The following is a 27,825-nucleotide window of genomic DNA, read 5'->3' on the forward strand; positions in this document are numbered from 1 at the left end:
TGGGGGCTGGTCTTTCCCATGCTAGTCTCGTGATAGTAAATAAGTCTCATGAGATCTGATGGGTTTATTGGGGGCTTCCGCTTTTGCTTCCTCCTTATTTTCTCTTGCCTCTCGCCTCCTGCCATGATTCTGAGGCCTCCCCAGCCTGTGGAACTGTAAGTCCAATTAAACCTCTTTTTCTTCCCAGTCTCATGTATGTCTTTATCAGCAGGGTTAAAACAGACTAATACAGGCTCATATCTCAGCCATGCCACTTGTTGGATCTGTGACTATGGGCAGGTTACTTCACAATTTTGTGCTTTGGTTTTCCCACTTATAAGATGCCAATAACAATAGTACCTACCTCATAAGGTTGTTGTGAGAATTAATGAGGTAATGTATGTAAACAACTTAGAACAGTACCAGGCATTTGATAAGCCCTTCGTAAGTGGTAGCTGCTGTTATTATTTACAGGACTTCAAGGACCTACCTGTGCAGGCCCCACTCCCCTCTCGAGCCTCTTCACTTTCCTCTGTCTTACTGCTCTCCACTTCCCAGGAGGTTCCAGACCTAGCGAATCTCTTCCTTTTTTGTTCATGGCACAGAGCCTTATGCATGTGTTGTTTCATTGCCAGGTACACCCTTCCTGCTGCTGGCTTCTCCAATTGACTTTTTAAATAGGTTTATTGAGATATGATTCACATAGCATACAATTCACCAATTTAAAGTACATAAGTCAATGGTTTTTAGTATATTCATGGAGCTGTGCAACCATCATCACAATCCATTCTGAAGCATTTTCATCACTCCAAAAAGAAACCTCATACTCATTAGCAGTCCATTTCCCCCCAGCTGTCTCCCTGCAAGCTTAGGCTAACTAATCTACCCCAATTGTTTTATTTGTTTGCTTGCTTGTTGTTTTTTGTTGTTGTTGTTTTGAGATGGAGTCTTGCTCTGTCACCCAGGCTGGAGTGCAGTGGCATGATCTTGGATCACTGCAACCTCTGCCTCCCAGGTTCAAGCGATTTGCCTGCCTCAGCCTCCCGAGTAGCTGGGATTACAGACACCCACCACCACGCCTGGCTAACTTTGTATTTTTAGTAGAGATGGGGTTTCATCATGTTGACCAAGTTGGTCTCAAACTCCTGACCTCAGGTGTTCCACCCACCTCAGCCTCCCAAATTGCTGAGATTACAGGAGTGAGTCACCGTGCCAGTCCCCAATTAGTTTTCAGGCTCAGTTTATATCCCACTTGTTAAGTTTTCTCTGACCTCTACTCTGGGTCGGTGCTTTCACAAGTACTCAGTATTTTCCCTCTCTCAGACTATATTTGACTATTTACTTGTACATATCCCCTGCTAGAATATAAGTTCCACATTGAGCAGGGCCATAGTTGTCTGATTCACCATGATTTTTCAGTGCCTAATAGATGTTCACTAAATACTGGTTGAATTACTGAAATCAATGGTGCTAACTAGCCAAAGCCAAGGCCCTATAAAGACAACCCTACTGAAAAAATCAACAGTAACAGAGCCTTCTCTATACTACAAATACTAGAAGTCATAACATGTTTAAATATTCATGACATTCAAGCTTCCTACAACTATTCCCATTAGAGCCACCACTGAAATAAGGCAGATCCTTGCAAAATGAGTTTGATTTAGGCACTTTAACAAAGTAAGTCCTTGAGTGAGAGGGAAAACAGCTCTGGAGGCTGAGTAGGAAAAGGCAAGAAAGAGCCTTTAGGTGTTCAATAGCCTTTAAGTGTTCGATACTTGTAGATTTTATGTGTTCTAGCATTACTAGGTCATTACTGGATAAAATGAATATAAATATATTTTGTTTAAAAGAAATGTTCAAAAGAAAAGAAGAAAGGAAGAAGTTAGTTCTGGAAGTTTCCTATAAGGCCATTCTAATAAGTGATTCTTATTTTCCTGCAGATTCCCCATTATAACGTTGCAGCTGCATTCCCCAGACAATAAACTATGCCCTAGATGCTTATTTCAAAATCCAATGATCACCAGAAGAAAGGCAATTACCTCCCAATTAAACATTAAGACAATTTTTCAATCTATCAACAAACTGCTGCAAAGCAGTTACAAAATAAAAACAACGAAAGTCTCCCTCTCATGTACTTCAATCTACTTCACATGCTGATGGCAAATTAACTTTACTGAAAGCACAGCTTGGTCATACCTCTCCCTTATTCAAAACCCTTCAATGGCTCCCCCTTGCCTTCAGGATAAAGAACAAACTCCTAAGTGAGTATTTGAAGATCCTTCTCCTTTTGACACTGACCTACTTACATGGCCTCATTTCTTTCTAATCATCTTCACATAACCCCCATCCTAACAAATTGCACTGAGCCTTCTGCCATGCTTTGATCTTTTTGCACCTTTGCCTAGAATGTTATTTACCCACGCCCAAACTCTCAATGTCAAATTCCACCTCCTTTTAAGTTTCGTCTAAATGCTGCTGTCTTCATGAAGTCCTCCCTGATGTCCTCCTCCCTCACACATGCTTTCTACCATCTCTAGGCTTCCACAACCCTTTTACTAAAGATGATTCTCCTGTATTTATCACTGGCTAGCTTGGATTATAGTTATTTTTGAACATGTTCTCTACCTCCTGATAAACTCAAATACATCTCCCCCAGCACTTAACATGTGCCATGCAAATACAAGGTACAAAAAATCTGCAGAATGAATGAATAAAATAACAAATAAATGATAGAAAACCCAGTATAACACAGTTAGACACGGTCTAATTTATCAGTGTGCTTAGAGAAGTAGCAAGTTTTAAACGCAGAAAACATACCTCAGTGGTTGAGACGTTTTTTTCTACCTGCAAATCTGTTTCTGTTGAAATCCCCTATTTACTTTCTTTTTTCTTTTCTTTTTTTTTTTGAGATGGAGTTTTGTTCTTGTTGCCCAGGCTGGAGTGCAATGGCGCGATCTCAGCTCACAGCAACCTCTGCCTCCTGGGTTCAAGCGATTCTCCTGCCTCAGCCTCCCGAGTAGCTGGGATTACAGGCATGCGCCCCCACGCCCGGCTAATTTTGTATTTTTAGTAGAGTTGTGGTTTCTCCATGTCGGTCAGGCTGGTCTCGAACTCCCGACCCCAGGTGATCCACCCGCCTCGGCCTCCCAAAGTACTGGGATTACAGGAGTGAGCCACCGCATGCCCGGCCTATTTACTTTCATTTTTGGCCCACCTATCTTTCACTCCTGCTAGGTGTGTGTGTATAGTAGTAACGCAGAGAAGCAGAGAAAGGGAATCATTATTCAAAGCTAGCAGCAGCAACAGAGAAACTCTCTCCTCAGTAAAGAAAACTCAGAATCCACAAAAGAAACAAAGTGAGTCACTGCCCTGGGTATCAAACACGTGGAGAGGATGACTTAAGCCATGGCAGGCAATGGTTCTGTAACTTCACTGCCTATCAGATCACCTGGAGGACTTGTTAAAACACAGGTTGCTGGGCCCCACCCGCAGAGTTTCTCTAGGTCTGGGGCGGGGCGGAGAGTTCGCATTTCTCACAAGCTCTTGGAGAATACAGGTGGGGACCACACTTGAAGAATCCTCAATGCAGACCATCAAAGGAATCAAGCGGGTCAAGGTCAAGGGATCAGCTGTGGTATATGGCATAGGCATTTCTAAAACTAGAAGATTTATTTTAATTAAATTAAGACATACGGAAAAGTTAAATTAGGTAGTGACTTTTTTTTTCCCCTTCTCACTCACTTGTAATTCAGAGGCTAAATTCTACAGAGCTGACCAGAGAGGCATGGACAAGGAAGTTAGGGGACCTGGATCCAAGTCCTGATTCTGTGACTAGTTAGCTGTGTAACCAAAGATCACTCATTATCCTCTCAGGACATCATTGCACCATCTGAAACAGGGATTTATTCAACGTGAAAGTCTCTAGCCTGGGGTCTCACATCCATGATCTCCCAATTTTGAAAACCTGTTGGCAAGTTAGTTCCAAAAGTATTTAATGATTATCCTATTTATATATAAAATGATTAAGGACGCTGCCTTTTGAAAACACAAAACAAATGTGAGAAATAATTACCAGTTAAATTTGAGAAGAACCCATAATAGATAAATTGCGATTATGAAGACTGAAAGAATCTTACTCAAACAGGTTTCATAAAGGATAAGTGCTCAAGAACAAATATACCATGGAAACAGATTTTTTTAAGATATGGAGAAGATATCACAATTGAGAAGAACCAAAACAGCCCCCTTTCCAAGAACCGTCTAGAGAAAGCAGCACACATTACAGAATGAGCAAACACCAACTCACCAGTGGCACAGAGCTGAAGGGACTCTTCCACGGAAAGAAATCCACACCTCTTCTCCCTGCTGGCACCTCCTCTCCATCCCATGACACTGCTCCCGGGCCTCCCAGCACACAGCTATATTTAAAGATAGAAGGCCACATTGCCAACATTGCGGCCACAAGAATGTAAGTATCAAATGACCTTCCCGTAGCTCATCAATAAGCCCAAGTAAAACTGACTGCCAGGCCATGTGGGCAAAGTTGCGTGGTATCTCTGTGGCACAGGCCCCCTCCTCACAGGACCATCACCCTCCTCATCTGCAGATACTGGGCAGCTGCGGCTATGCCTCTCAACATGTCTGGCTTCTCTCTTTTCAGCACGACAGGCACAAGAGTCCTGCAGATGGCATTCTCATCCTCAAGACCTGAACCACTTGAGCCAGTAGAGAGACGAAACCCTAGAGGTCCTTGATTGGCAAACTGGCTTCCTCTGTGCCAAGGGCAACACAGAAGATGACACCCAAGGTCTCATGATGCATCCATTTTATAGTTGTAGAGTTTATTCTGTGCCACATAATACTTGGTCTCCTGCTAGTTCTGCCCAGTCGTGTTCAGTTAAAGTTAATAGCAATGGCATTAGCTCACTAAGCCTCACAGCATCCCAGGGAGGTAGGTCACCCCTAAGCACATTATCCCCCCTTAACAGATGGGGAAATGACGCCACAAGAAGATTAAATAACCTGCCCAGCCTCACACAGCCTGCCACAGGTGGAGCAAGAGATGATCTCAGCCCTCGTGCCAGCTCATGGACAAAGAATACTCTGGATAAAGCCCTTTGCAATTTTAGGATTCCATGCAGTGTGGGTGGTTTGCATTACAGAGGTTGAAAAAGAAATAAGCACACAGGTAACCTTCTTCTTTTTTTTTTTTCTTTTTTTGAGACAGAGTCTCCCTCTGTCACCCAAGCTGGATTGCAGTGGCGCGATCTCGTCTCATTGCAACCTCTGCCTCCACCTCCCGGGTTCAAGGAATTCTTGTGCCTCAGCCTCCCAAGCAGCTGGGATTACAGGTGTGTGCCACCATGCCTGGCTTTTTTTTTTTTTTTTTAATTTTTAGTACAGATGGGGTCTCACCATGTTGGCCAGGCTGGTCCTGAACTCTTGACCTCAAGCAATCCGCCCACCTCAGCCTCCCAAAGTGCTGGGATTATAGGAGTGAGCCATTGTGGCCAGCCCAGGGGTGACCTTAAAACTGCTTCAGGCCAGGCACAGTGGCTCATGCCTGTAACCCCAGCACTTTGGGAGGCTGAGGTGGGCAGATCGCTTGAGGTCAGGAGTTCTAGACCAGCCTGGCCAACATGGTGAGACCCTGTCTCTACTAAAACTACAAGAAAATAGCTGGGCTTGGTGGTGCACACCTGTGGTCCCAGCTACTTGGGAAGCTGAGGTGGCAGGATCGCTTGAGCCTGGGGGAGCAGCAGTTGCAGTAAGCCAAGGTCACGCCACTGTACTACAGCCTGGGTGACACAGCAAGACCCTGTCTCAAAAAAAAAAAAAAAAAAAAAGCATGCTCCAATTGTCTCTCTTTTCCCATGTCTCCCCAGCACACCATAAGAGAGGAATACTTTTTAATGCACAGCTATGAACTGAAAGATGGTATGGGCACTGATACAAGGCAAGGACAGAACCGACTGGGAGGCAGCAAAGGGCCTCAGTGAAGGAGGATCAGAGGAGAGGGGAGGCCAAGTAGGGTTCTATCAGTGACTCTGTACCTCAGAAGGCTAGGCAAAAACTGGTGACTGCTAGCCTGAAATTATGCCCATTTCATTCCTTTATGCATTGAGTACTTGCACATCTCCTCAGTCAAGAAGCTTGAAAAGTCATCAAGGAGTGCACATAAATCACTAAAATACAAAGTAAAAAAGACTAAGGAACAGTGCAGAGAGGCTAGTAGAATATCTGGGAGTTTGGTGGTGGGAGATCCCATCCAGCTGTGGATAAAGTACAGTGAACTATCAGGGAAGGCTTTGTGCAGGAGGTGAGCAGAGCATGAAGGACAGGAGAGTAAGACCTGCAGGTGTAGGGAGAAAGGCCATGGGGGCACACCTGGGGAAGGGCATAAAGTGTGCAGAAGGGAGATGGCACTGGGCTACCCTGAAGACCAAAGGTTCAGCTTAGCATGAAGATGATGAGGCATAAAAGGTATGTGAAGTAGAGTGGAGGTATCGGGGGAGGAGTGGCAGGTGGAAGAAGCCAGATCACCAAAGGCCTTAAGTGTGGGACTAAGGACATTTACATTTCGCTTCTAGCCACAATACTCAGCATTGTGCCTTGCTCATAGTAGACACTCAATAAGTGTTAGTGGGGCAAAATGCAGGAAGGCAATTTAATTTCTGAGTAATGCAGAACAACTGTGAAGAAGACGCCCAAAAAAATGCCCCCATTTTCTTTTACCAATTGATATCTAGTCAGGAGAACTCCTACTACCTACCTAAAATTTGCTATGTTCTGCCCCACACGGAGACCAGGGAACACTTGCCATCAGCTTCTCACCCAAGAACACTGTGAAAATTAACGATGAGGTAATGTCTGAAATGCTCAGAGCTCTTTGGAGATGTGTGGCAAAAGCCATCACTATCTTTAATATTTAAAGAGATTCTACCCAGCTCTGATCTCTTTTTCTGCAGACTAATGTTACGTCCACAGGATAAGGTGATGCCAGATTGGCCCCTAAATAAACCTCTCCAACAGACAGTGCCAACACAGGTGCATACTGCTGAGCCCTCACATGTGGCTGATGGGGTCCAGAACCATAAGGCAGGAGTGGTTTCTGACCACCCCAACGTTGCCAAAGAATTCAGGAGCAAAGTGCATTAGGTAGAAAGTGATCTTCCGTGGGACCCCACTTTTAAGCATGAGAAAGCCCAGTGAAGACTTCAAGGGGAATCATTTTAGCAAAACCCACATCCTAAGCAAGTTAACATTTTTAGGTCTAACGCAGTGCCCAAGAAAGGAAGAAATAAGAATAGCTCCCTGGGCTCAATTACAAATGGAGTGGAAAAAATAATTTCAAAAGTTCAAGGGGAAAAAAAATCAATCTATTTCCTTCCCCCAAAGCTTTCCCTTCTATAAATATACTCACACAAATGGACCTAAGACCACTCTTCCTTCTGAAAACACTACCTGTCCGGAATTTGCAAGATAAATGATGTGCCCATTTAGTTTTCCACCTAGTGACGCTCAAACAATGCTCTCCAAAAGCTTATCTCTTTTTCTTCATTGTCACTTATTTCCCCCCTCTTAGAAAAGTAATACATGTGGCTGGTAGAAAATTTTGAAAGTTTTCTTTTTTAGAGAGAGGATAATAAAAATTGTCCACTAAAAGCTATAAGTTGCTAATTACTCTTCCAGTCTTTTTGTGTGAAAAGACACATTTTCAACATAATTGGGAACTTACCATATATGCTGGTTTCTAAACTGAAAAACACACTGTAAACATTTCCCTGTGTCTTTATTATTCTACACCATTATTGTTTATTTACTATAGACAAGAGTGCCATTTTTAGAGCTAAGCCCCTTTTGCTGGATATTTGGTTTATTTTCGATGTCTGTATTACAAATATGTTGAGATAAACATCTCTGATAATACATCTGTAATTATTCTCTTAGGATAAATTCCTAGGAATGGCACTGCTGGGTGAAAGACTATACAAGTTTTTAATGCTTTTGATATAGCCAAATTGCCCCCCACGAAGGCTATCCCAATTATGCTCCCTCGGTCAGTAGGAAAACTACTTCCCCCAATTACTCAGTCACCCCTAATTTATTAGATTTATAAGGGGGCTTCTGTTTGCAATTCTTTTCTTTGGTTTTATTGCTGATTTTATTTGTAGTTCTTTGATTATTCCAGAGTCAGGTTTTTCCCCGAATGTTTAATGTCTATAGTATATCTTAGAGAATATTTTTACTGTGTGCTTCTATTCATCAAAAAGTCGATGTCCTTGGATGAAGCTGGAAGCCATTCTCGGCAAACTAACACAGGAACAGAAAACCAAACACCGCATGTTCTCACTCATAAGTGGGAGTTGAACAATGAGAACACATGGACACGGGGAGGGGAACATCACACACCAGGGCCTGTTGGGGGTGGGGCAAGGGGAGGGAGAGCATCAGGAAAAATAGCTAATGCATGTGGGGCTTAAAACCTAGGTGATGGGTTGATAGGTGCAGCAAACCACTATGGCACACGTATACCTATGTAACAAACTCACACATTCTCCACATGTATCCCAGAACTTAAAGTAAAAATAAATAAATAAATAACCTACACTCCATCCAAAGGGTATCTCCCCTACCCCACCACCAAGGGCAGCCCAGGGGTCTCCCTGCTCTGAATCTGTCACCCGCATTTTCATCTCGGTGCCCTCAACTCCTCTCTCAGGAAACATTTCACAGTTCCAGCAGGTGAGTCAGACACAGAACCTAATAATCAGTCATTTATTCAGTTATTCATTTATTCAGTGATATCTCCTGGGCGTCTGTCATGCTCCAGGTACCACACTGAAACAGAAGTACAGTCAGCCCTTCATATCTGTGGCTTCCACATCCATGGATTCAACCAACCTTGAACTGAAAATATTTGGGGAAAAGATGTATGGTTGTGTCTATACTGAACATGTACAGACTTTTTCTTGTCATTATTCCCTAAACAATACAGTATAACAACTATTTACATAGCATTTACACTCTATTGGTATTATAAGTAACCTGGAGATAATTTGAAGTATACAAGAGGATATGCATAGGTTATATGCAAACATTACACCATTTTATATAAAGGACTTGAGCATCCATGGATTTTGTTATCTGCAATGGGGTCCTGGAACCAATCCCCTATGGGATGCTGAAGGATGACTATATAGACAAAACACTATGAGAAGCCAGGAGAGGCAGTCATGAGGTTAGAACAGCAGAAGCACACTAGAGTTGAAAGATAACTAGGAGTTTTACTGGTAGATGGAGTGGGGCAGTGGAGAGGGTAAGCAAAGGAAATAGCACAAACAAAAATCCAGAGGCTGGCTAGAGCCTTATGCATTGAAGAAATGTTTTCATTATTAAGGCATGAGAACAACGGGCTGAGGATGAGACTGAAAAGTTAGCTCAAGCCGAATTCCCATGCTAAGTTCACCTGCTGATCAGTCCCCTCCCCCTGCATTTCCACTCTGGCATGCAATCCCCACCTGGCCCACCTCCAATGCAGACGCCTCCAAAAGACTTCCTGGAGAACCATCTTCAGCAACCATCCATCCAGATCTCTCAGCCTGGGGCAGAAATCCTGGCACTCACACCAATTTACTCAGCAATCCCCAGTGAACAGATCTCTGTTCACTGACTCTTGGGTATAAGACTTATTAGTCCAGCTAGAAAAGAAATTTCTGGCTAATGATGTCTCTCATACCCCTAGGCTGTCAATACTAGGCTAAACTTCTAAGGAGCAATCAATAAAAGCCTATGGAATCTAAACAAATGAAATTGGCAGACTAAATACAAGAGAGGGATGAGTGTGCACAGGTTGTACGTATCTAACAGTCACTGAGACAGCTAGGAAAACTGAAACTGTCTTTGAAAATCAGCTTCTGAACACAATCATGGCAAAAGATAGATTAATTCTCTTTACGCATGTAATTCTGCATCTTCCCAGACATTTCTCAGGCACACAAACAGTACTTGTTAAACTGAGCTGCGTGTCCCAAGAGCTTCTGTACATAAAGGTCAATCTATTCTGAAGACTTGGATATTTTTTTTTCTTTCCAGGAAGGCAGAAGAATAAGAGAGGAAAGAAGGTCCCTCACATAGGTCATCTCTGCTGGGATTTTCCATACTGATAATTCCAATTCAATGCAAAAAATCCTAGTGCCACCTGGGAAGACCTGGTCTCCATCATTCATGTTTTTATGCAGTGACAAACATTTCTAGATAGCTCCTCCCTGAGGGCAATGGGCCCATACATTGATCAAGTGGCTAGTCTCTCCCTGTTCTGGTTTGGATCCCTCAGCCCCGTATTCATCCCCTACCATAGCGTTCATGATGCTGACTTCTTATTTGTCCCCACACTAGGCTGTGACCTCTGTAAGGCCAAGGACTGTAACTCTATCTGTATTTGCTCTGGGGCCTAGAACATCACTTTCCAAATAATGAATGGCCATGGTTTGAATGTATCCCCCAAAGTTAATGTGCTGAAACCGTGATCTCCAATATGGCAGTGATGGGAGGTGGGGCCTAATAGGGGATGTTTGGAACATAGGAGCACCACCCTCATGAACAGACTAATGCTGTTATTGCAGGAGTGGGTTTTTTATTGTGGGATTGGGTTCACTCCTCCTGCCCTCTCTTTGCCCTTCTGTCATGGGATGACACAGCAAGAAGGCTCATGAAAGATACCGGCCTCTTGATTTGGACTTCCCTGCCTCCAGAGCCACAACCAATAAATCTTTATTTATTATAAATACCCAGTCTGTGGTATTCTGTTATAGCAACATGGATGTGAGGGTGATCTGGCTGTGACATCTGTCACCCCACTGGTCACCAGGGTTGATTCGGCTGATCTGGCTGGCTAGGCAGGTGTCCCCTTCTTCCCTCACCACTCCATGTGCATCCCTCCCGAAGCTGCGTGCTTGGTCAAAGAGGACAACCATCTCCAATAGAGGAGGACTCGTCTTTGGTCAAGGGTATACGAGTAGCTGCGCTCCCCTGCTGGAACCTCCAAACAAGCTGTTATAGCAACACAAAACAGTCTAAGACATGGATTATCTATCTATGTTGTGAAATTAAATGTAGTGTCAAAGCTGTAGAGGACCTTGGATATAACCTAGTCCACAGATAGGAAACTGAGGCCCAGACAAGGGAAAGTAACCTTCAGAGTCACACAGAGAGGTGGTGGTAGTTTGCAGGTGGAAGAGAATAAGAAACAAAGATGTCAGGAATGCTGTAAGCTTGAGGAATTAGGACACTGGGGGGCTTTATGAAATTTGGAAAGGATGAGAACTTGAGGCAAAACTAAACTTTGTTCCAGACAGCCTCTAACACACAGAACCAGTCTTATCTCTCTTCTCCATGACAGCCCTTCAGATAATATGAAAAGAATATTAATATTTATTGAATATTCACCGTGTGTAGGTGGAAAACAGGGATCATTATATCCTCCCTGTAACTTCTTTTCTGTAAGCTTAACATGCACAGATAATCAATTAAGAAAGCAAGTAAACAATGGGCCTCGGATCATGCAGCTGGTAAACTCAGGCCTGATGGAGTCAAAGGCCTGGGCACTTCCCCCTGCACCATCCTGCCTCTGTGACTCTAGTACTAAGACTACAAGGCACCAAGAAGAGCCAGCTGGACCGAGTAAGCAAGTTTCCAGGTCAGTTTGGCCATGTTGCAGAACAACAGGCAGCAGTTCCAGAGGCTGGACATTAGGTCCACTGCCTCCCCCTCCTCTAAAAGTACAGAGAGGGGGCACCACCCCTCCGAGTCTCTACTAACTTGGCTGATATAGCAAACCAACTCCGGGAGAGAATATAAGATGGAGAAACACAGAGGCTGACATATGCTCTTGACTTAGCCAGGATACTCCTGATGACTGTAGAGACCAATGAAGGCAGCTGGGAGCCAGATGCAGCTAAGGAGGTAGTCATAGTCATGCACTCACTCATTTCATCGGTCAACACTGTACCCCCCAGGCCTCCTTCTGGGCTCTGTAATGAATGAGCAGCAAGGCTCGGTCCCTGCCCAGGAAGCTCACAGTCAAGTGGGGAAGGTTACACAGCAACACCCCATGACCACACAGTCTGGGAAGTATTGCCTTGCAGAAATGAGGGGGCAGGAGGGAAAGCTCCCGAAGTCTGGAAAAGATACCCCAGATAAAGCATCATATTTTGATGTGGGGATATTTTGAAGTGGCTACACCAAACAAGCCTTGTCAAAATGGAAAATCACTGTTCTTTAAACCCACTGTTTAAACCCACTTTAAAATCACTGTTCTTTAAGAGAAACGAGAAGCAGAGGTCTCTAAGCAGTGCAGTCTGAATATCTTCCTTACTAGATGGTCCTTAAGGTCCCTGTCAGACCTGAGCTTCTTCCAGTGCAGCTCTATCGGATGATGACCAGGAAGGGGGCCACCTGAGGTCAACTTTGGATATACTGTTCTATCCATCTTTCTCTTCTTTATCTCTTAGTCATCCTTTAGGGCTCGGTTCAAATGCCAGTCCCTCCCAGAAGCCCTCCTAGATTTCCCTGCAAGGCATGGCCAGCCCTTGCTAGGCTCCCAAGGGTCTCTGCAAAGCGCAGCACCCTGCCCAGCACTGACTTACCTCCAGCCGCAGGCGGGGCAGGGACTGTCTGATTCATCTCTCTCCTCCCTCCCCATTTTTCCTCCCCAGCCCCCATCCCCACACAGGCCTTTCTTAGCAATGCACATTGAAATGAGTGGAGTAGCCATCTAGGAGGATGCCGTCGGACAGGAATCCTGGGGACAGCAATGAGCAGAGAGTCTGGAGGTGCTCAGTGTCCAGACCCCCCCAGGCCACTACCCTCCCCCTGCTTTCTCTCAGCTCCACTACTAGCTTCACCAGATGCAGCTCTTCTGCTTGTCCCTCAGTTTCTTTTTTTGTGTTTGTTTGTTTGTTTCAGTGCTTGAAAAGTCAACTACAAACAAAGCAGCGCACTCTCTTTGTGGAGAAAAGCACATGTTAGTGGGAGTTGCATTTGGAAAGCCCAGAAGCCAGCAGCAGACTGGAGATCACACTTAAAGGCCCATGGAACTTCTGAAACAGGCTAGTTGTAGGGCAAGAAGATGATACTACTACGCTCTTACAGGGTTGCCAATGAGCATTTCCTGATTTTTTACAGAGTATTTGGGCACTGAGAATATAATTTCCCTCAAATTCAGTGAGCCGATCTTAGTCTAAATTAGGGGGAAAATGTGAGGACATAAGTCTTCCACCATATGTCCCTTCTTTGTCCACAGCACATTCACTGTGGGATCTTCCCTATGTCTAAGAACCAGCAATGAATATTTTAATAGCCACAGCTTCTCCTTCCCACGGATGAAACCTCCACTGACTCGCCACAGCATGCTGGTGGAAATGAGGGTATGCACCAGAAAGACCTGAGCTTTCTCCTAGGCAGCCTAATCCCTGAGGGCCCCACCCGCATTTGTACAACAGGAGTGATCAGAACAGCCCCGGCACCCTTCAGAGCAGCAGCCAGGATGCCGAAGGAAGGAGGAGGCAGAAGACATGTGGCCTGAGGATCTGAGGCCAGTGACCCCGGAGAGCTGGGTTCGAATACAATCGAAACAAAAGGGAGTTGCAAAAGTAGAGAAAGTAGAGAGCCAATGGCTGAATGGTGGCCACCCTAAAAAGATATCCAAGTCTTGGCTGGATGTAGTAGCTCACACCTGTCATCCCAGCACTTTGGGAGGCTGGGGCAGGAGGATTGCTTAAGCTCAGGAGTTCGAGATCAGTCTGAGCAACATAGCAAGGCCTCATCCCTACCAAAAATAAAATTTAAAAATTAGCCAGTTGGTGTGCGCCTATAGTCCCAGCAATTTAGAAGGCTGAGGTGGGAGGATCACTTGAGCCCAGGAGATCAGCACTGCAGTGAGCTTGATCATGCCACTGCACTCCAGTCTGGGTGACAGAGCCAGACCCACTCTCAAAAAAAAAAAAAAAAAAAAATTCCAAGTCCCAATCCCAGGAACCTATAAATGTGATCTTATTTGGAAAAAGGATTTTTACACCTATAATTAAATTAATGATCTTTAGATGAGGTGCTTATCCTTGGATTATCCAGGTGGACCCTAAATCTCATGACAAGTGTCCTTATAAGAGTGAAACAAAGATTTGAAACAGACAGGAGGAGGCAATGTAACCAGGGAGGCAGAGATTGGAGTGATGCAGCCACAAGTCAAGAAATGCCAGTGGCCACCAGAAGCTGGAAGTGACAAAGGAAGGATTCCCCTTAGAGACTCAGTGGGACAGCAGCACTACCAGCATCTCGATTTTGTACTTCTGGCCTCCAGAACTGTTAAAGGACACAGTTCTGCTGTTTTAAGCCAAGATTGCGATGATTTGTTACAGCATCCACAGGAAAAAATACAGCACCTAAGAAGTAGTCAGACAGATGAGGGATCTGAGTCCCAGAGAGGGGGCTAACTCACCCGGGCCCACCCCACATCAACCACTGGGCCAGGACACTCGAGTCTCTCTGACGCCAAAGTGCATGCAGTTCCGTAGTGGCCCAGTGCACAGCCCAGAAGGGGGACCCACCGGGAGCTAACTGGCCTCAGGCTGTGCTAATGCAAATATAGATTCTGAAGTGAGGCTGCAGTGGGCTTGCTCCTGTCTGGGCTGATCAGACCCCCACCTGCAGAGCGGTGTCCCGTTCTTAGCTTTTCAGGGGGCCAGATAAAGTGGGCATTCTGCCTGAAGAAGTGAAGATGTGGGGGCTTGATCCCTGTCTTTGAAGGTCCAAGTGGCCTAACTAGCTGTCATAGGGAAGAAGAAATGGATTTTTTTGTGTGGGGCAACCATGGCCGAGAGGAAGATTTGTGGCCTGGAATAATGAAGAACTTTGTAATAACCAGAGCCAACTGAGGATGGAATAGGAAGGTGGTGGGGCTTGGCAGGTCCAAGCAGAGGGAGTCTGGGTATGCTAGGGGAATTCCTGCACCACACAAAGGCCGTACTTGATCATCTCCGGAGCTGGCAGTCTTGTTTGAGGGTCTATGACTGGTAGCTAAAGTATCTGGAAACATGTGAATCTAGGTTTTCAGCACATAAACAAAGCACACTCTCACTAAGACACTTATTACACAGCTTTTGCAAAGAGCTAAGTACTGAAAATAACCAGGAATGAGCTTGAGAAAGAGATCATCTATTCTTCCATCTCCTATACACAAAATGTCCCTCACCCCAGGGAGAAAGAAAGAGGCCAAGTATGTATCTCCACAGAGACATCATCTTCTAACCAGACCAGGAACTAACAGCACATTCACAGATACCAGGGGAGCCCTAGACAGTCTGGACTGGTGTCTTTTTCCGGGGAAAGCCAGACAGAACAGAGACTGCAGCTACCAAATAAATTATTTTTATAAGAACAAATAAATGCCATCCTCATCTTTAATAATTGTTTTTCCTTTTGCATCCTTCTGAATTCTACATTGGAACAAAGAAAACAACAAAGCAGTAACTCAGAAGCTTCACACGTAAATAGTTACAAGTCAGCATCAGACAGGGGTTTCAACTGGCAGGGGAGGTGGGATTGTTATCGTTGGTTTTAATACAAGCTGTAGTCTACATCCTATATTCTAGACACTCAAAGAACAGGAAGCACAGCATTTCTCGGCTGCCTGCACATCTGTCTTCTCTTAAGTTGAAAATCTCAGAGAATGATGCACTGTTGCATCCAGATGAATTCCTCCGAAGCTCTTTCCATTCAGGATTTTGAAATTTTGCCATATCACCCTTTTACTGAAGCGGCTGAGGTTCTCAGATCATTCCTTGAAAGAGGTCAAAAGAACTTTTAAATTTACCATCTTATCTTTTCCAACTTGTAATTAGTGTTTTTTTTTTCTTTTTCACCAAAACAACTAATATTAAGGCCACATACCATTTAGCAGCCAGCTTGGGAAATGATTGGTGGCCCGAACCACTTCTAACTGCTGGCAAAAAGGTCTCAACATCAAGTGAGTTCCTGAAAACACCGTGTCACTTAATGAAAATAATGGCTTCTGCCGTCATATCAATCTGCCGAGCACCAAGTCCGGCTTCCCACTGTCCTTCAGGCAGGTGGTTAACTAAAAAAAAGTCTCAGGTTTGCAAACCTGTATAATGTAATCTGTAGTTACCAAAATAAATTTAAGCCACTGTTAGTACTGCTTCCATGAACATATATTAAGTTTAGTGTATGTCTCAGGATACAGTAAAAGTACAACTACAATAGCTGTGGATAAACCAAAATTTTATACATTGATTGGTGTTAAGTGCATAGGTATATTTGGTGTTTGAAAGCTTTCTATACTGATCTTTTTTACAGTAAGGAACGCTTTTATAATATAAACAATGATTGTCAAAAGCTTCAAGGTTCAAATTTTACATAGTATATTCCTTTAAAATAGGCACACTGAAAAGCTAAATTCAAAACTCAGGCTCATCTTAGAGGTTGCATCAACCCATTATCAAATGAAGGAGCTACATCTGGAGGGATCAGAATGCCATGAGTAAGTTCAGCTGAGAACCATATGCAACCCCCGCCCCCCCCCAAGCATCAGCCTCATGCTTCTGGCTTGACTCAAATCATTTCAGATATTGGGAAAATCACAGGCTTTTGTCAATCCAATACAGACCATTATCAAGCCTGCATTAGGGCTAGGCTCTGTGAAAAGGGCTGAGGGGTAGAAAGAAGAAGGACATTGTGCCAGCCCTCCCAAGGGCTTTCTGTGAGCTGTGGCCACATACACAAGTGACTGCACACAAAATCCTTCAAGGCTGATGGTAATGACTTCTCCATGAGCGGTACCAAGTATCAGGGGATAGTGAAATCCCTGGGATGAGGGGATCTGGAAGATAGCTTCCTAGGGGTGGTAGGATTTGAGCTTAGCCTTCAGGCATAGGCAGGACCACAAGGCTAAAGCACATGCTAGACAGAGGGGCTAGACGGGGGAGCAAAGGCCTAGAGACCTGAGGCTAGGGGGATTAAGAGTTGGGAGGCTGGGCACAGGGAATCACACCTGTAATCCCAGCACTTTGGGAGGCCGAGGCGGGTGGATCACAAGGTCAGGAGTTTGAGACCAGCCTGGTCAATATGGTGAAACCCCGTCTCTACGAAAACACACAAAAATTAGCCAGGCATGGTGGCAGGTGCCTGTAGTCCCAGCTACTCAGGAGGTTGAGGCAGGAGAATTGCGTGAACCCGCGAGGCGGAGGTTGCAGTGAGCCAAGATCGCACCACTGCACTCCAGCCTGGGCAATAGAGCAAGAATCCATCTCAAAAAAAAAAAAAAAAAAAAAGAGTGGGGACATGGTGCAGAGGAGGGGGTGTGAGAGAAAGGATGGAGGTAGCCCATCATGCCTCTTGGGCTGAGGACTCGGGACTTCGATATCCATACAGGGAAGACCCACTGAAAGGCTCTGAGGAGGAGCATGATGAGATCAGAGCCACACTTTACAGTACAGAGCCTGATGCTCAGAGAGAATGGAAAGATGGGGGCATATTTGAGAGAGATTTTGGAAGTAAAAATAACAGGGCTTGGTCACTGTTACTTTACAGGGCAAGGTCACTTGGTCCTTACTGAGTACCTTTCAGTAAGGAGGGAACAAGGGAGAAGGCACAGACAATTAGCCTCCCCTGCTGTAGTTCCCAGCTTGGGAGGAGGAGGGGATGATGGGTGAAGGGTACCCCACAGCAAGCGGGCACAGCCAGTACTTTGGTACCAGGGCCGGTGGCACCAGGGGCTCAGTTCTACTCCTGCTTTCCCTTTATGCATCAATGAGCACCTCCGGGGGCAGGGAAGGAGGGAGGGAAAGAGATCCTAAAGAAAGGTCTACTGTGCAATGTCCCCGAAGCAGTGAAAGCAGCAGCAGCAGCTCACCACACCACTCGGCCTGATCCTGCAAGTGAAAGTGCTGTGGGTGGTCATTTCTTCAAAATTCCTCAAATATATAATTCTGTATTGAAGGGGCAGAGAGCCTGCTCAGGAGTCTCCCCGATTACTGTGAGGATAATACCTGTGCACACAGACCGTCTAGTCGTACATGCACCAAGCCCCTTCGGGCCTCCAGGCCTTAGCAGTTGCTGTTCCTTCTGCCTGGAACAGTTTCCTCCTTCTCTCATCCTCAATTGAACTTTTATTTGGTGCTTACTATATAACTGGCACTATTCTAAGTACTTTACATGTATCGACTCATTCAGTTCTCCAACAACCCTCTCAAGGAGGTACTGCTATTATCCCTAGTTTACAGATGAAAAAACTGAAGCTCAGAAGATTAAATAACCTGATAGTGGAATATATTTAGTTAGCCTTGAGCACATAGTGATAAGCTTGTGTGAGGCAGGGACTGAGCCTTCTGATTAGCCTTCTGTGACCTCCCACCACCTAACAGTATTTACAGGGCATTGCCTGTTGTTGATGTTAGTATCTGATCTGAACACCCTCCAGATAACAAAAAGCCCCTGCCCCTTGAATCAGGAGGCACCTCGAGTACACATCACATTGTCACAAGAACTCTATGCTGGTGGTGAGGTTCTAAATCAATGCACATGCTTAAACCAAAAGCACTATTTACTCCAGTGGTGACTTCAGACAATCAGCTTGCCCATGAAACCTCTGATAAAAAGAATTGACTTTTATCCAACACCGATTACATGCAAACATCCTGTTAGACACTTTTACACATGATCTCATTTAATCTTGTGAGTTTGGAATTATTATTATTCCCGTTTTACGAATAAAAAAAAAGTGAGGCTCAGAGGCCCAATACTCCACAGCCAGCAAGGATTCCAGCCCAGGTTCAGAGCCTCCAGAGCCTCTTCCCGCTGCCCTTTCTCTGAAGTGCCCTGCCTTCTCTGTGCTTCCACCAGGCTCACTGTTCTCATCTGTCTCATGCTCTCCCAGCTCTCACCAGTTCCTTGCTCGTACCAGCTCCTTGACCTACACATGGCCTTTCTATTCCTCACCACTTGTTGAAATCCTCTTCTTCCTCCACCTTCCATTGTAAAGCCTTCTCCAATATCTCCATTTGGAATTCACCCTCCTTAGTGTTCACAGGAATCCCAGGTGATAAAGCCCACAATGAAGATCCTGTGGCACAAGCCTCTTTCTTCCCCATCAGAACCTGAGCTCCTTGACGGTAGGGTCTGTTGGTAATTTTCATGTTTGTGTCCTCCCGAATGAGCAGTGAGAAAGTGCTTGATGAACCAATAGAGAATGAAGAGGGAAAAGACTAGTGGCATTTGAATGCATCAGAGAAATAAAAGGCTCTGGACAAATTAGCTTCAAGGATGGGGTCTCATTCAGGAAAGGCAAACTTAGGTACCACAACTCTGCTCTGATCACCAAGCACACCCTCACCAGCTCTCTGATTTCATAATGCTTGAAACTTAAAACCAGGATGTCGAGGAAGGAAATAAAATCATAAAATCACTTCTGTGAGAATCCTTTCATGGTAATGCGTTTCACCCACACACTGGGGAGACACTAATTGCAGCACAAGGGGAACAAGATATTGGGCAAAAGAATAAAGTTCGCCTTCTAGCATGTCACAGTTAACTACCCCGTGCTTGTTTTGCTGTGGCTGCTCCAGAATGCACCGGTCCTGGAAAAGATGAACTCGGCTCCTTAACCGTACCCATACTCAACACCGACCAAAGGATGCCTGAAATTGTCTTGATTGGAAATCATCTCAACCATCATCTTAGACTAGAAACAAGTAGATGCTGGCCTCTAGGTCAGGACCCCTAGAATAGTGCATTATTTTTTTTTCCCAAACAACCATTCTGAGGTTTTTACAAAAATAACCGACTCACAAACAGAAACGCTTCCTGATCTATAAGCCACTTTGAAAACAAATCATTATGTCGTTGAATATTTCATGACGGTCCAAGGCACTGAAGAAGGCGAGCTGAGCGTTCACCAATCCTCCCCATGTCTATTTTGGGACTTCCAAAGCAAACTGCAAATGCCTCCTTTATTTTCTAAACGCTCATTTGCAAGTGCTAGATGGATTCTTGGTGAAATATTGCCTCCACCTAAACTGACTAAATGCAGAGACCCGGAGGTTCCGCTTCTCCAGAGTTTACAGCTGAAAGACAGCAAACAACTAGTGAACACGACTTCCACCCTATTTTATAGGTGGCAAAAGCAGGGGGCACTTGCCCAAGGTCACACAGACGGTGGGTGGATGGCAGAGGAGCCACCAGAAGCCAGAGTCCTGACTCCTAACCCTAGGAGCATCCCCTGCTCCCCGAGGCTGACTCAACGCCCCTCCTAAAGCTCAGCCAAAGCTGCTGCAAGTTAGCGACGCGACCCCGGAGACTGACTTCTGTGGCTCATTCCTCTCTACCCGCAATGAGTTCTGGAGCTGAGACACTCAGGGATGCCCCTCTACTCAAAAAATGACAACACAGGTATTGGCACTGCAGCTGATCGTCCCTGGCGAACCCCTTCTGGTTCAGGTGTGGCCATCGAGGATGGGCAGGGAGGGTTGGTCTGAGGTCACTCAGAAAGTTGGCGCTGGCAGCGGCCGCACCTGAACCCAGGTCTCTCCCCATCCCGCGTTGCCGCTCTTTCCACTCACTACACCATGCAGATCTCGGAAACTTAAGCACGCATCGCTACTGTGCAAACAGTTCACGATGGCAGGTCCTGAGCTAGCCCACGGACGCGCCCCTGAGCCGGGCTTGGGGACACGAGGACCGGAGGCGGGCGCGGGTCAGCCGGGACTGGTGGTGCAGGCGGAGGGCGGCGCGGAGGAAGCCGAGGCGCAGGCCCGGGGTGTGCGGACAGGCAGTCTCCCCAAAACTTTGCGGTGCCGGGACCCCTCCCTTACCTGCAGAGGAGGTGCCGCCCGCGCGGACAAGGACCTAGCGGGCTGACGCTCTCGGAGAGGGGCGGCCCCGCCCAGCGGCGGGCACGGTCGCGGCCAAGGCTCGGGCAGCAGCGCTGCTCGGGCTCGGCTCGGGCTCCGCCTCCCGCGCCGCGGCTGCAGCCGGAGGGGGTGGCCGGGCCGGGCCGCGCCCGCGCCGTCTGGCGGCGGCAGGTGCTGAGGCTGCAGCTGCGCGGCCGCCAGCTGCCGGCGCCGCGACCCCCGCCCCGGGGGAGGAGCCCCGCGCGCCGCCTCCGCTGGCTCCGAGGTCCCAGCCCGCCGCAGTGGGCGGTCCCGCTCCCACCCGGGCCCTGCCTCCGCCGCCTGCCTCAGCTCACCGCCGGGGCACGCAGCGTCCGCTGAGTACCCAGGGGGAGACTGAGGCTGGGAGAGGAAAGGGACTCCCCAAGGTCACCCACACAAGCGGTGGTTGGGCCAGAGCTGGAACCCAGAAGAGTTCCCAAAACGACCCCCTTCTCACGCCTCCTTTCCCCCAGGAAGAGCCCCAGCTACGGGGAGCCCTAGGGGACGCAGATGACTCTGACTCGCCCCCTGACCCCCACGCCCCGCAGGTGTTCGTCTGAAGGGAGAGGGAAAGCGTGGGCCCAGGTTAGGCACTGTGGACCACCTCCCCTGTCTCTGTAAACTCCTTCCGCTCTGAGAAACTGTGTTCTCCCAGCTTTCCTCGGCCCTCTCCAGCCACTCCCTCGGTCTCCTTGAGGGTTCCTCAAACCAAAAGCTCTAAAATGCCGGAGCGCCCTGGGACGCTACACTCAGCCCTTTTCTGACCCCCTGAGCCGTCTCACCCACTCCCCTGGTTCTGGTCCTACCACCTCTCTGACCATGATACCCAAATGCATCTGTCTATGCACTATTTTCCGTGCTGAACTCTACTGAACACCTACTAGGTCTATATCCTGCATTAGACACTGGAGATACAATACACCTTTAATAAAGCAGTCCCTGTCCTCATGGAATGTACAGTCTAGGACTATTAAAATACAGTCCAGTCCCTGTAACAATCACCCAATCCCACGGGGCCAAGGGCACCACACAGGCCTGCACTGACTGACTGAGTGAAGGCCTCCTGGAAGGCCAGTGGAATTGGCCAATGAAAGGGAGGAGTGTGGAGAGAGGCTTTCAGGTTGAGACCACAGGAACAAAGATCCCAGGATGAGAGAGATCCCACAGAGGGAGTGGCAGGAGTTGAGACATGAAGCAGGGGAGTCAGCAGGGGCCAATTCCTGGTCAAGGAGTTTGGGCCGTATTCTCAGTGCACTGGCAGGTTCATGGGAGGAGTTCTGAGTAGGGATGAGGCACCATCAGATTGGGATGTTAGATCATTCTGGGGATGGTGCACAGGCAGATGTTAACAAGTGCATCCTTCATCCAAGAGCGGTGGGGGGAGACTAGCAGCACTTTGGAGCCAACATTGTCTGGATGAAGGCAGGTGCTCCTCCTTTGTGACCTTCATTTCCAGATCCAGGAGTCCATCCAAAAACTCCTGAGTGGCTCCATCGCTGAAAGACCTCCTATGTAACTGCACCCATAGCTCCCTTTTCTCTCAATACTGCAGCCCTCTGCCCCCCAGATCCACGGGCTGAGTGAGCCTTTTGCTTTCCTCACCAGTCTTTGTAGTATACAAAGTTCTGCCCCAGGAGACAGAAGCACCTTGAGGGTGGAAGATTCTGAAGCCATAGTGGAAATAAAGAAAGCTTTTAAAAAATCAAGTTTTCTGTCTCTCTGAATTATTTCTTAGAATTGCATGTGAATCTACAATTTTCTCAAAACAAAGTTTAATTTTAAAAATTACTTTGTAGATAAATATTAATCATCAAATTACTCTCTCCAAGGCAGTTAAACACCAAAAAGCATAGCACTTGTCAGAAAGTAAGATAAGAACTATTCTCTTGTCCAGTGAGTACAAATGTTCCTCCATGGAATTTTGCCCTGTTCCCCTCCATTTCCTAGCTACCTGCGTCAGTGTCAGCCTCTCTAGGTGCTGGACCCAGCCCCTGACCCCGCTCTTCTCAGATTCTCATTCTGGTCCCTCTTGCCCCTCAGCCTCCTTTGCCAATGCCCTCGTGTCCCTCCTTGGCCTCTTTTCTCCCTTCACTCTCACTGAGCAATTCTATCAGCTGCATGGTTTCAGCCAAACCTTCTGTCTTCCAGACCCAGAGACACAACTGCCTGCTGGACATCACCTAAATGTCCCTCAGGTGCCCCAGTCTTAACACAGCCAAAACCAAACCCACATCTTTCCCCCAAATTACCCCTTCTGCATTGCTTCCCTATCTCAACTGGTGGTGGCACCTCCTTCCTCTGGGCACCTAAACTAGAAACCAAAGGGACAGTCTAGACTCTTCCCTCTCCCTGGCCTTCATACTCTACTGGCCACTAAATCCAATTAACTCTGTCTCCTTAACTTCTCTTACACATGTCTCCTCCCCCACATCCTGCTGCCCTTGCTTTCGTTGGAGCCTCATCATTTCTTGCCAAGGCTGTAGTAACCGCCTCCAGTCTTTCCTATTTTCATCCTCCACATAATGCCAGTGATCTTTTCCAACCACAGACCTGACCAGTGACTCTCCTGCTGAAGACACCTCCATTGTTCCTTCTTGATCGTGTGGCAAAGTCTTAACTCCTTAGCATCACGTGAATCCACAGTGATCCTATTACCCCTGTGGCCTCATCTCTACCTCACCCCACACCTGCACACCAAACACCTTATGTTCTTAGGGTACCTTATGTAATAAGAGACACATAACACAGTGTTAAAAAAAATGTAGTCCTGAGCCAAACTGCCTAGGTTCAAATCCCAATGCTGCTGCTTTTTAACCTATGTAATTCTGGAAAAGTTCCATAACCTCTCAGTTCTTGGTTTTTTTCCTTTGCAAAGGGAGCATAATAAGAATATCTACAACCTAGGAGTGTTCTAAAAAATAAGAGTTCCTGGAGATGAAACAGCATTCATTACTTGCTAGCCAGCGCTATTAGGAATGCTTCTCGTCATTATATGCAGTGAGGATTACTCTACTTATTTACAGAGGAGGAAACTGAGGCTCCAAGAAGTAAAGTTGCTTACCCAAGATTCCACAGCTTTAAAATAGCTGCACTGGGATTCATATGAAATTCTAAATCCTATACTGCTAAATACTTTACATAAGCTATTATTGCCCTCTGAGAGGCTTCCTTGTTTTTCTAACCTTTAACCCAACCTGCTGGACAAATTTTTCTTCTTCCTTTAAATCCTGGTCAAAAATATCTTGTCCTCCATGAACTCTTCCCAGTCCTTGCTGTGAGCCTCTGCTTTACTTATGCACAGCATACAGCAAATAAACCCCCAGCACACCCATTACAATGATTTGTTTACATGTCTGTCTTCTTGAGACCTTCTTGAGAAAGACAGTGTCTTATTTATTTTTGCCTTCCTATAATCCCATAAATATTTATTGAATGAATGAATAAATCAACAAATAAAATATATATGTTTCTCAAGTTTTACCCTAACAGCTGTCATTTGGATATAGATTACTTTTTTTTTTTTTTTTGAAATGGAGTCTTGCTCTGTCGCCCAGGCTGGAGTGCAATGGCACGATCTCAGCTCACTGCAAGCTCCTCTTCCTGGGTTCACGCCATTCTCCTGCCTCAGCCTCCAGTGTAGCTGGGACTACAGGTGCCCACCACCATGCCTGGCTAATTTTTTTGTATTTTTTAGTAGAGACGGGGTTTCACCACGTTAGCCAGGATGGTCTTGATCTCCTGACCTCATGATCCGCCCACCTCGGCCTCCCAAAGTGCTGGGAATATAGGAGTGAGCCACCGCGCCCAGCCTAGATAACTTTTAATCTCTGTTTTTGTCACTATGAAGAGCCATTTTTGGTGAGAGGATAGCATCAAATGATCTAATATTAATATAGAACAAGATATAGCAAGAATGAAATTTCTCATATTGCTATGTGGTTGTGCCTTGTCCCTCTCTGAGTCTCTCCTTTTTTTAGTGACACTATGTAATAGCCCATAATGACAAGCTGTGTTGCATCCTAATGAGACTTCCTGACTCAAACATCTGAGATTCGAATTTATCTCCCATAAGTACCATTTCAGCTAAAAGTTTGCTTTCTCTATGGCAATGAGTATGCCATTTGTCATCTGCTAAGTGCCCATACCTTCCCCTTACCTGTATTAATCTCCTTTGCACTCAAATACTTCTGAGAGCTGACTTAATAGTTAGCTTTTCTATACAATTTCCTTTTTAGAATGCCTAACTCTCCCTGACTTCATATCTATTGTTCCCAAAATAGAATCATTTACTGCTTCAAATTTCAGCTTTACTGTCTGCAGTGATTTAGGACAAGTTTCTGTTCTTCTTCAGAATGATCAAATTCCATATGCTTAAAAAAAACCTGACCCTGTCATTTTCTATGGAGTAGTGTTTTTAAATGTTTTTAAGTGTTTTCCATGTTAGAAATATTTATTTTGTTTACCAGAACACAAGTAAATTGGCAATTTTAATGCCTCCAGATCAAATTAATGAGAAGCAGTATGGGTGAAAGAAAGAACACTCTATGGGAAGCAGAGGGGAAAAGAGCTCTAGGAGTGCTCTGCCACCAAGTCCTCTCACTCTTCAAGTCTCAGCAGAATAGAGGAATGGGACCAGAATGACCTTCCAGGTCTCTTTCAGATCTAAAACGGCATGATTCCTTAATGGGCCTCTAAGTGGTTATTCATTCATTCAGTCAACATTGTTGAGTGCCTACTACAGACTTAAGCCTTCTGAAGTGAATCCACATTGGATAGGGTATGAAATGGTTTGGTTAAGAGAGTGTTATTACACCACATAAACTGATTGTATGTTCTTAATATTCAAGGTCTCATGCAGAAATATGATGAGACAGTTACATCAAGGCTTCGGTGAGCCAAGACTCAGGGACTACTGGAGTACTGCAAGAGGGTTATTAAAAATAGCCCTATCTGATATCTATGCCAGCACTTCTGCTGAGCTACTTGTAGAAAAGCAGTGCCCTAGAGTTCTAGACCCTAGTTCTGTCCCTCTCTTGCTATGTGGCTATGGGAAAGTCGCATCACCTCTCTGAGCTACACTTTACTCCTCTATAAGAAGAGGCAATGATACCTGATGACAACCAATATTCCCTGAGCTCTAAACCAAATGATCCTTTGAGATTAAGGACGCTAAAATGTTATCAGTCACGAAGAGAAGTACTGCTGTTGGCAAAAGAAATTGGGTGATTATCATGAGGATTATATTACCTCTTAGGGACAATTAGATTGTTGCTCTACAGAGAGAAAATTTGACAGAAAAACAATATGTTCTTACTCCCAAGATTCTAGGACACAGAAGCAGACATTCACTGCTCACTTCTTAAAAATGAATTGTCCAATTCACTGGATAATACTAAGAATAGGGAGTTGAGCTAGAAAGTTCATTATCTGTGTACTGGTGAAGAGAGATCAGTCTCCCAACACCCTCCAAACCTTGCTTGACTGCTTATCATAGTCGTTCTCCCAAAGATGATCTATTTTTACCTTTTTTTAGTGGTAGGGCAGGAAGATGGAAAACATGTCTCGTTTCTGGATTGCTTCCTTAGCTCTCATCTAAGCCTTGTCTGCTTATATTTCTTTTCCTGTTCCTAATCGCATTCTCTGCTCCATGATAAAACTGGTATTCGAATCTATTGCTAATGTAATGGACATAATGACTCAGTTAGAAACAGAGGAAGGCAATAAGATATTTGTATAGAATTGGGAATGATTATCACAAGTTTTAAAAAATATTCAAGCTCTTTATGTCTCTTGTCAGATGAATTTTTATCTCATTCCTTAAGTGATAAATCTTTCAGTGTTTTGAGAGGCAGCATTGAAAAGATAGGACTGGGTTCAGCATCTATTACTCTTGCCTTTTTATCTCTTTTTAAAATTCTCTCTCTCTTTTTTTTTTTTTTCTGCTGGCTCAGCTCCTGGGAGATCAGCTCCCCAGAAGAAGGCATGTCTTGAGGTTGTGGCCAGCATCGAGTGTGGCCCTACCCTGGTCTTCACAACTACATCTGGCCACTTCCCATAGGCTTCATTCTGCTTTGCATCTGCTGGGTGACTGCAACTCCCCACTACCACTGTGCTCCCCACAGCCCCCGGGGGCAGATACCACCCTCTCTAGCACTATTTTCTTCATCTCTTTACTTTTGCATAGACTTTTCCGTTTGTAAAACACCAAACAGAGCAATCATCTCATCTTATTCTCTCAACAGCTGCTTGAGTTAGGCAAGACATACATGACAATCCCCACTTTACAGATGAAACTGAGGCAAGCTCAGAGAATTCAAGCGACTGGTATGAGGTCACAGAGCTGGTAAACGGGATTCAGATTCAGGTTTATTTGGGAAACAGAGCTCTATTGTTGGGGAGGAAAGATGGCTGTAATAGAACTGTGTTACAGAGAAACTTCCTAAATCACCTTAGCATGCCTACCCAGGGGGCTTCTCTGAAGATGGGGGGCCGCCTTCCAAGCCCTTCTCTTACCCAGCTCCCTGCTGAGGGGACCCAAATTGTGAGCCATACAGTGAATGAGGCATAGGACAGTGTTGCCTATAGCTGGAGCCCAATCCCACACAGACAATCCCAGTGCAGGATTGGCAAAGGGCAGTGTTGCTGCCACACCGTCCACGATTGCAAGAAGGACAAAGGCCCAGGAGCCTGAGAAGTAGTCAGCCTCGCTAGTGAGTCTGCAGTGAAGGCTTTCAATCCTGGATCACCTGAGGGGCCCAGCTGACCCCAACTGAGCAGGACCCCTCAACAGGTGAGGAAGAACTGTCCCTGCCCACTTCCTGCACATAGCTCTGTGGGAAGACCCCTGACTCTGTCAAGACCTGCCTCTACAGAACGGAATGTCACAGGTGGGCCAAACTAT

At 45.8% G+C, this 27,825-nt stretch overlaps 1 protein-coding gene across 4 annotated transcripts in view; it reads right to left on the bottom strand.

Annotated features, from left to right (window-relative positions):
- Positions 1 to 27,825, bottom strand: part of FRMPD1 (FERM and PDZ domain containing 1) — a 179,691-nt gene that overhangs the window by 75,854 nt on the left and 76,012 nt on the right. The window contains exon 1 of one of the 4 annotated variants that reach the window (XM_055293657.2): positions 20,865 to 21,009. The exons of 2 other annotated variants lie outside the window; for them this stretch is intronic. The gene's annotated coding sequence lies outside the window, so the exon portion shown is untranslated. Of the gene's footprint in view, positions 1 to 20,864; positions 21,010 to 27,825 lie in introns of those variants that run through there. One more of the 4 variants, XM_055293663.2, reaches the window with a different exon arrangement.

This window comes from Symphalangus syndactylus, chromosome 9 (genome assembly GCF_028878055.3).
Source record: "Symphalangus syndactylus isolate Jambi chromosome 9, NHGRI_mSymSyn1-v2.1_pri, whole genome shotgun sequence".
NCBI classification, from domain to species: Eukaryota; Metazoa; Chordata; class Mammalia; order Primates; family Hylobatidae; genus Symphalangus; species Symphalangus syndactylus.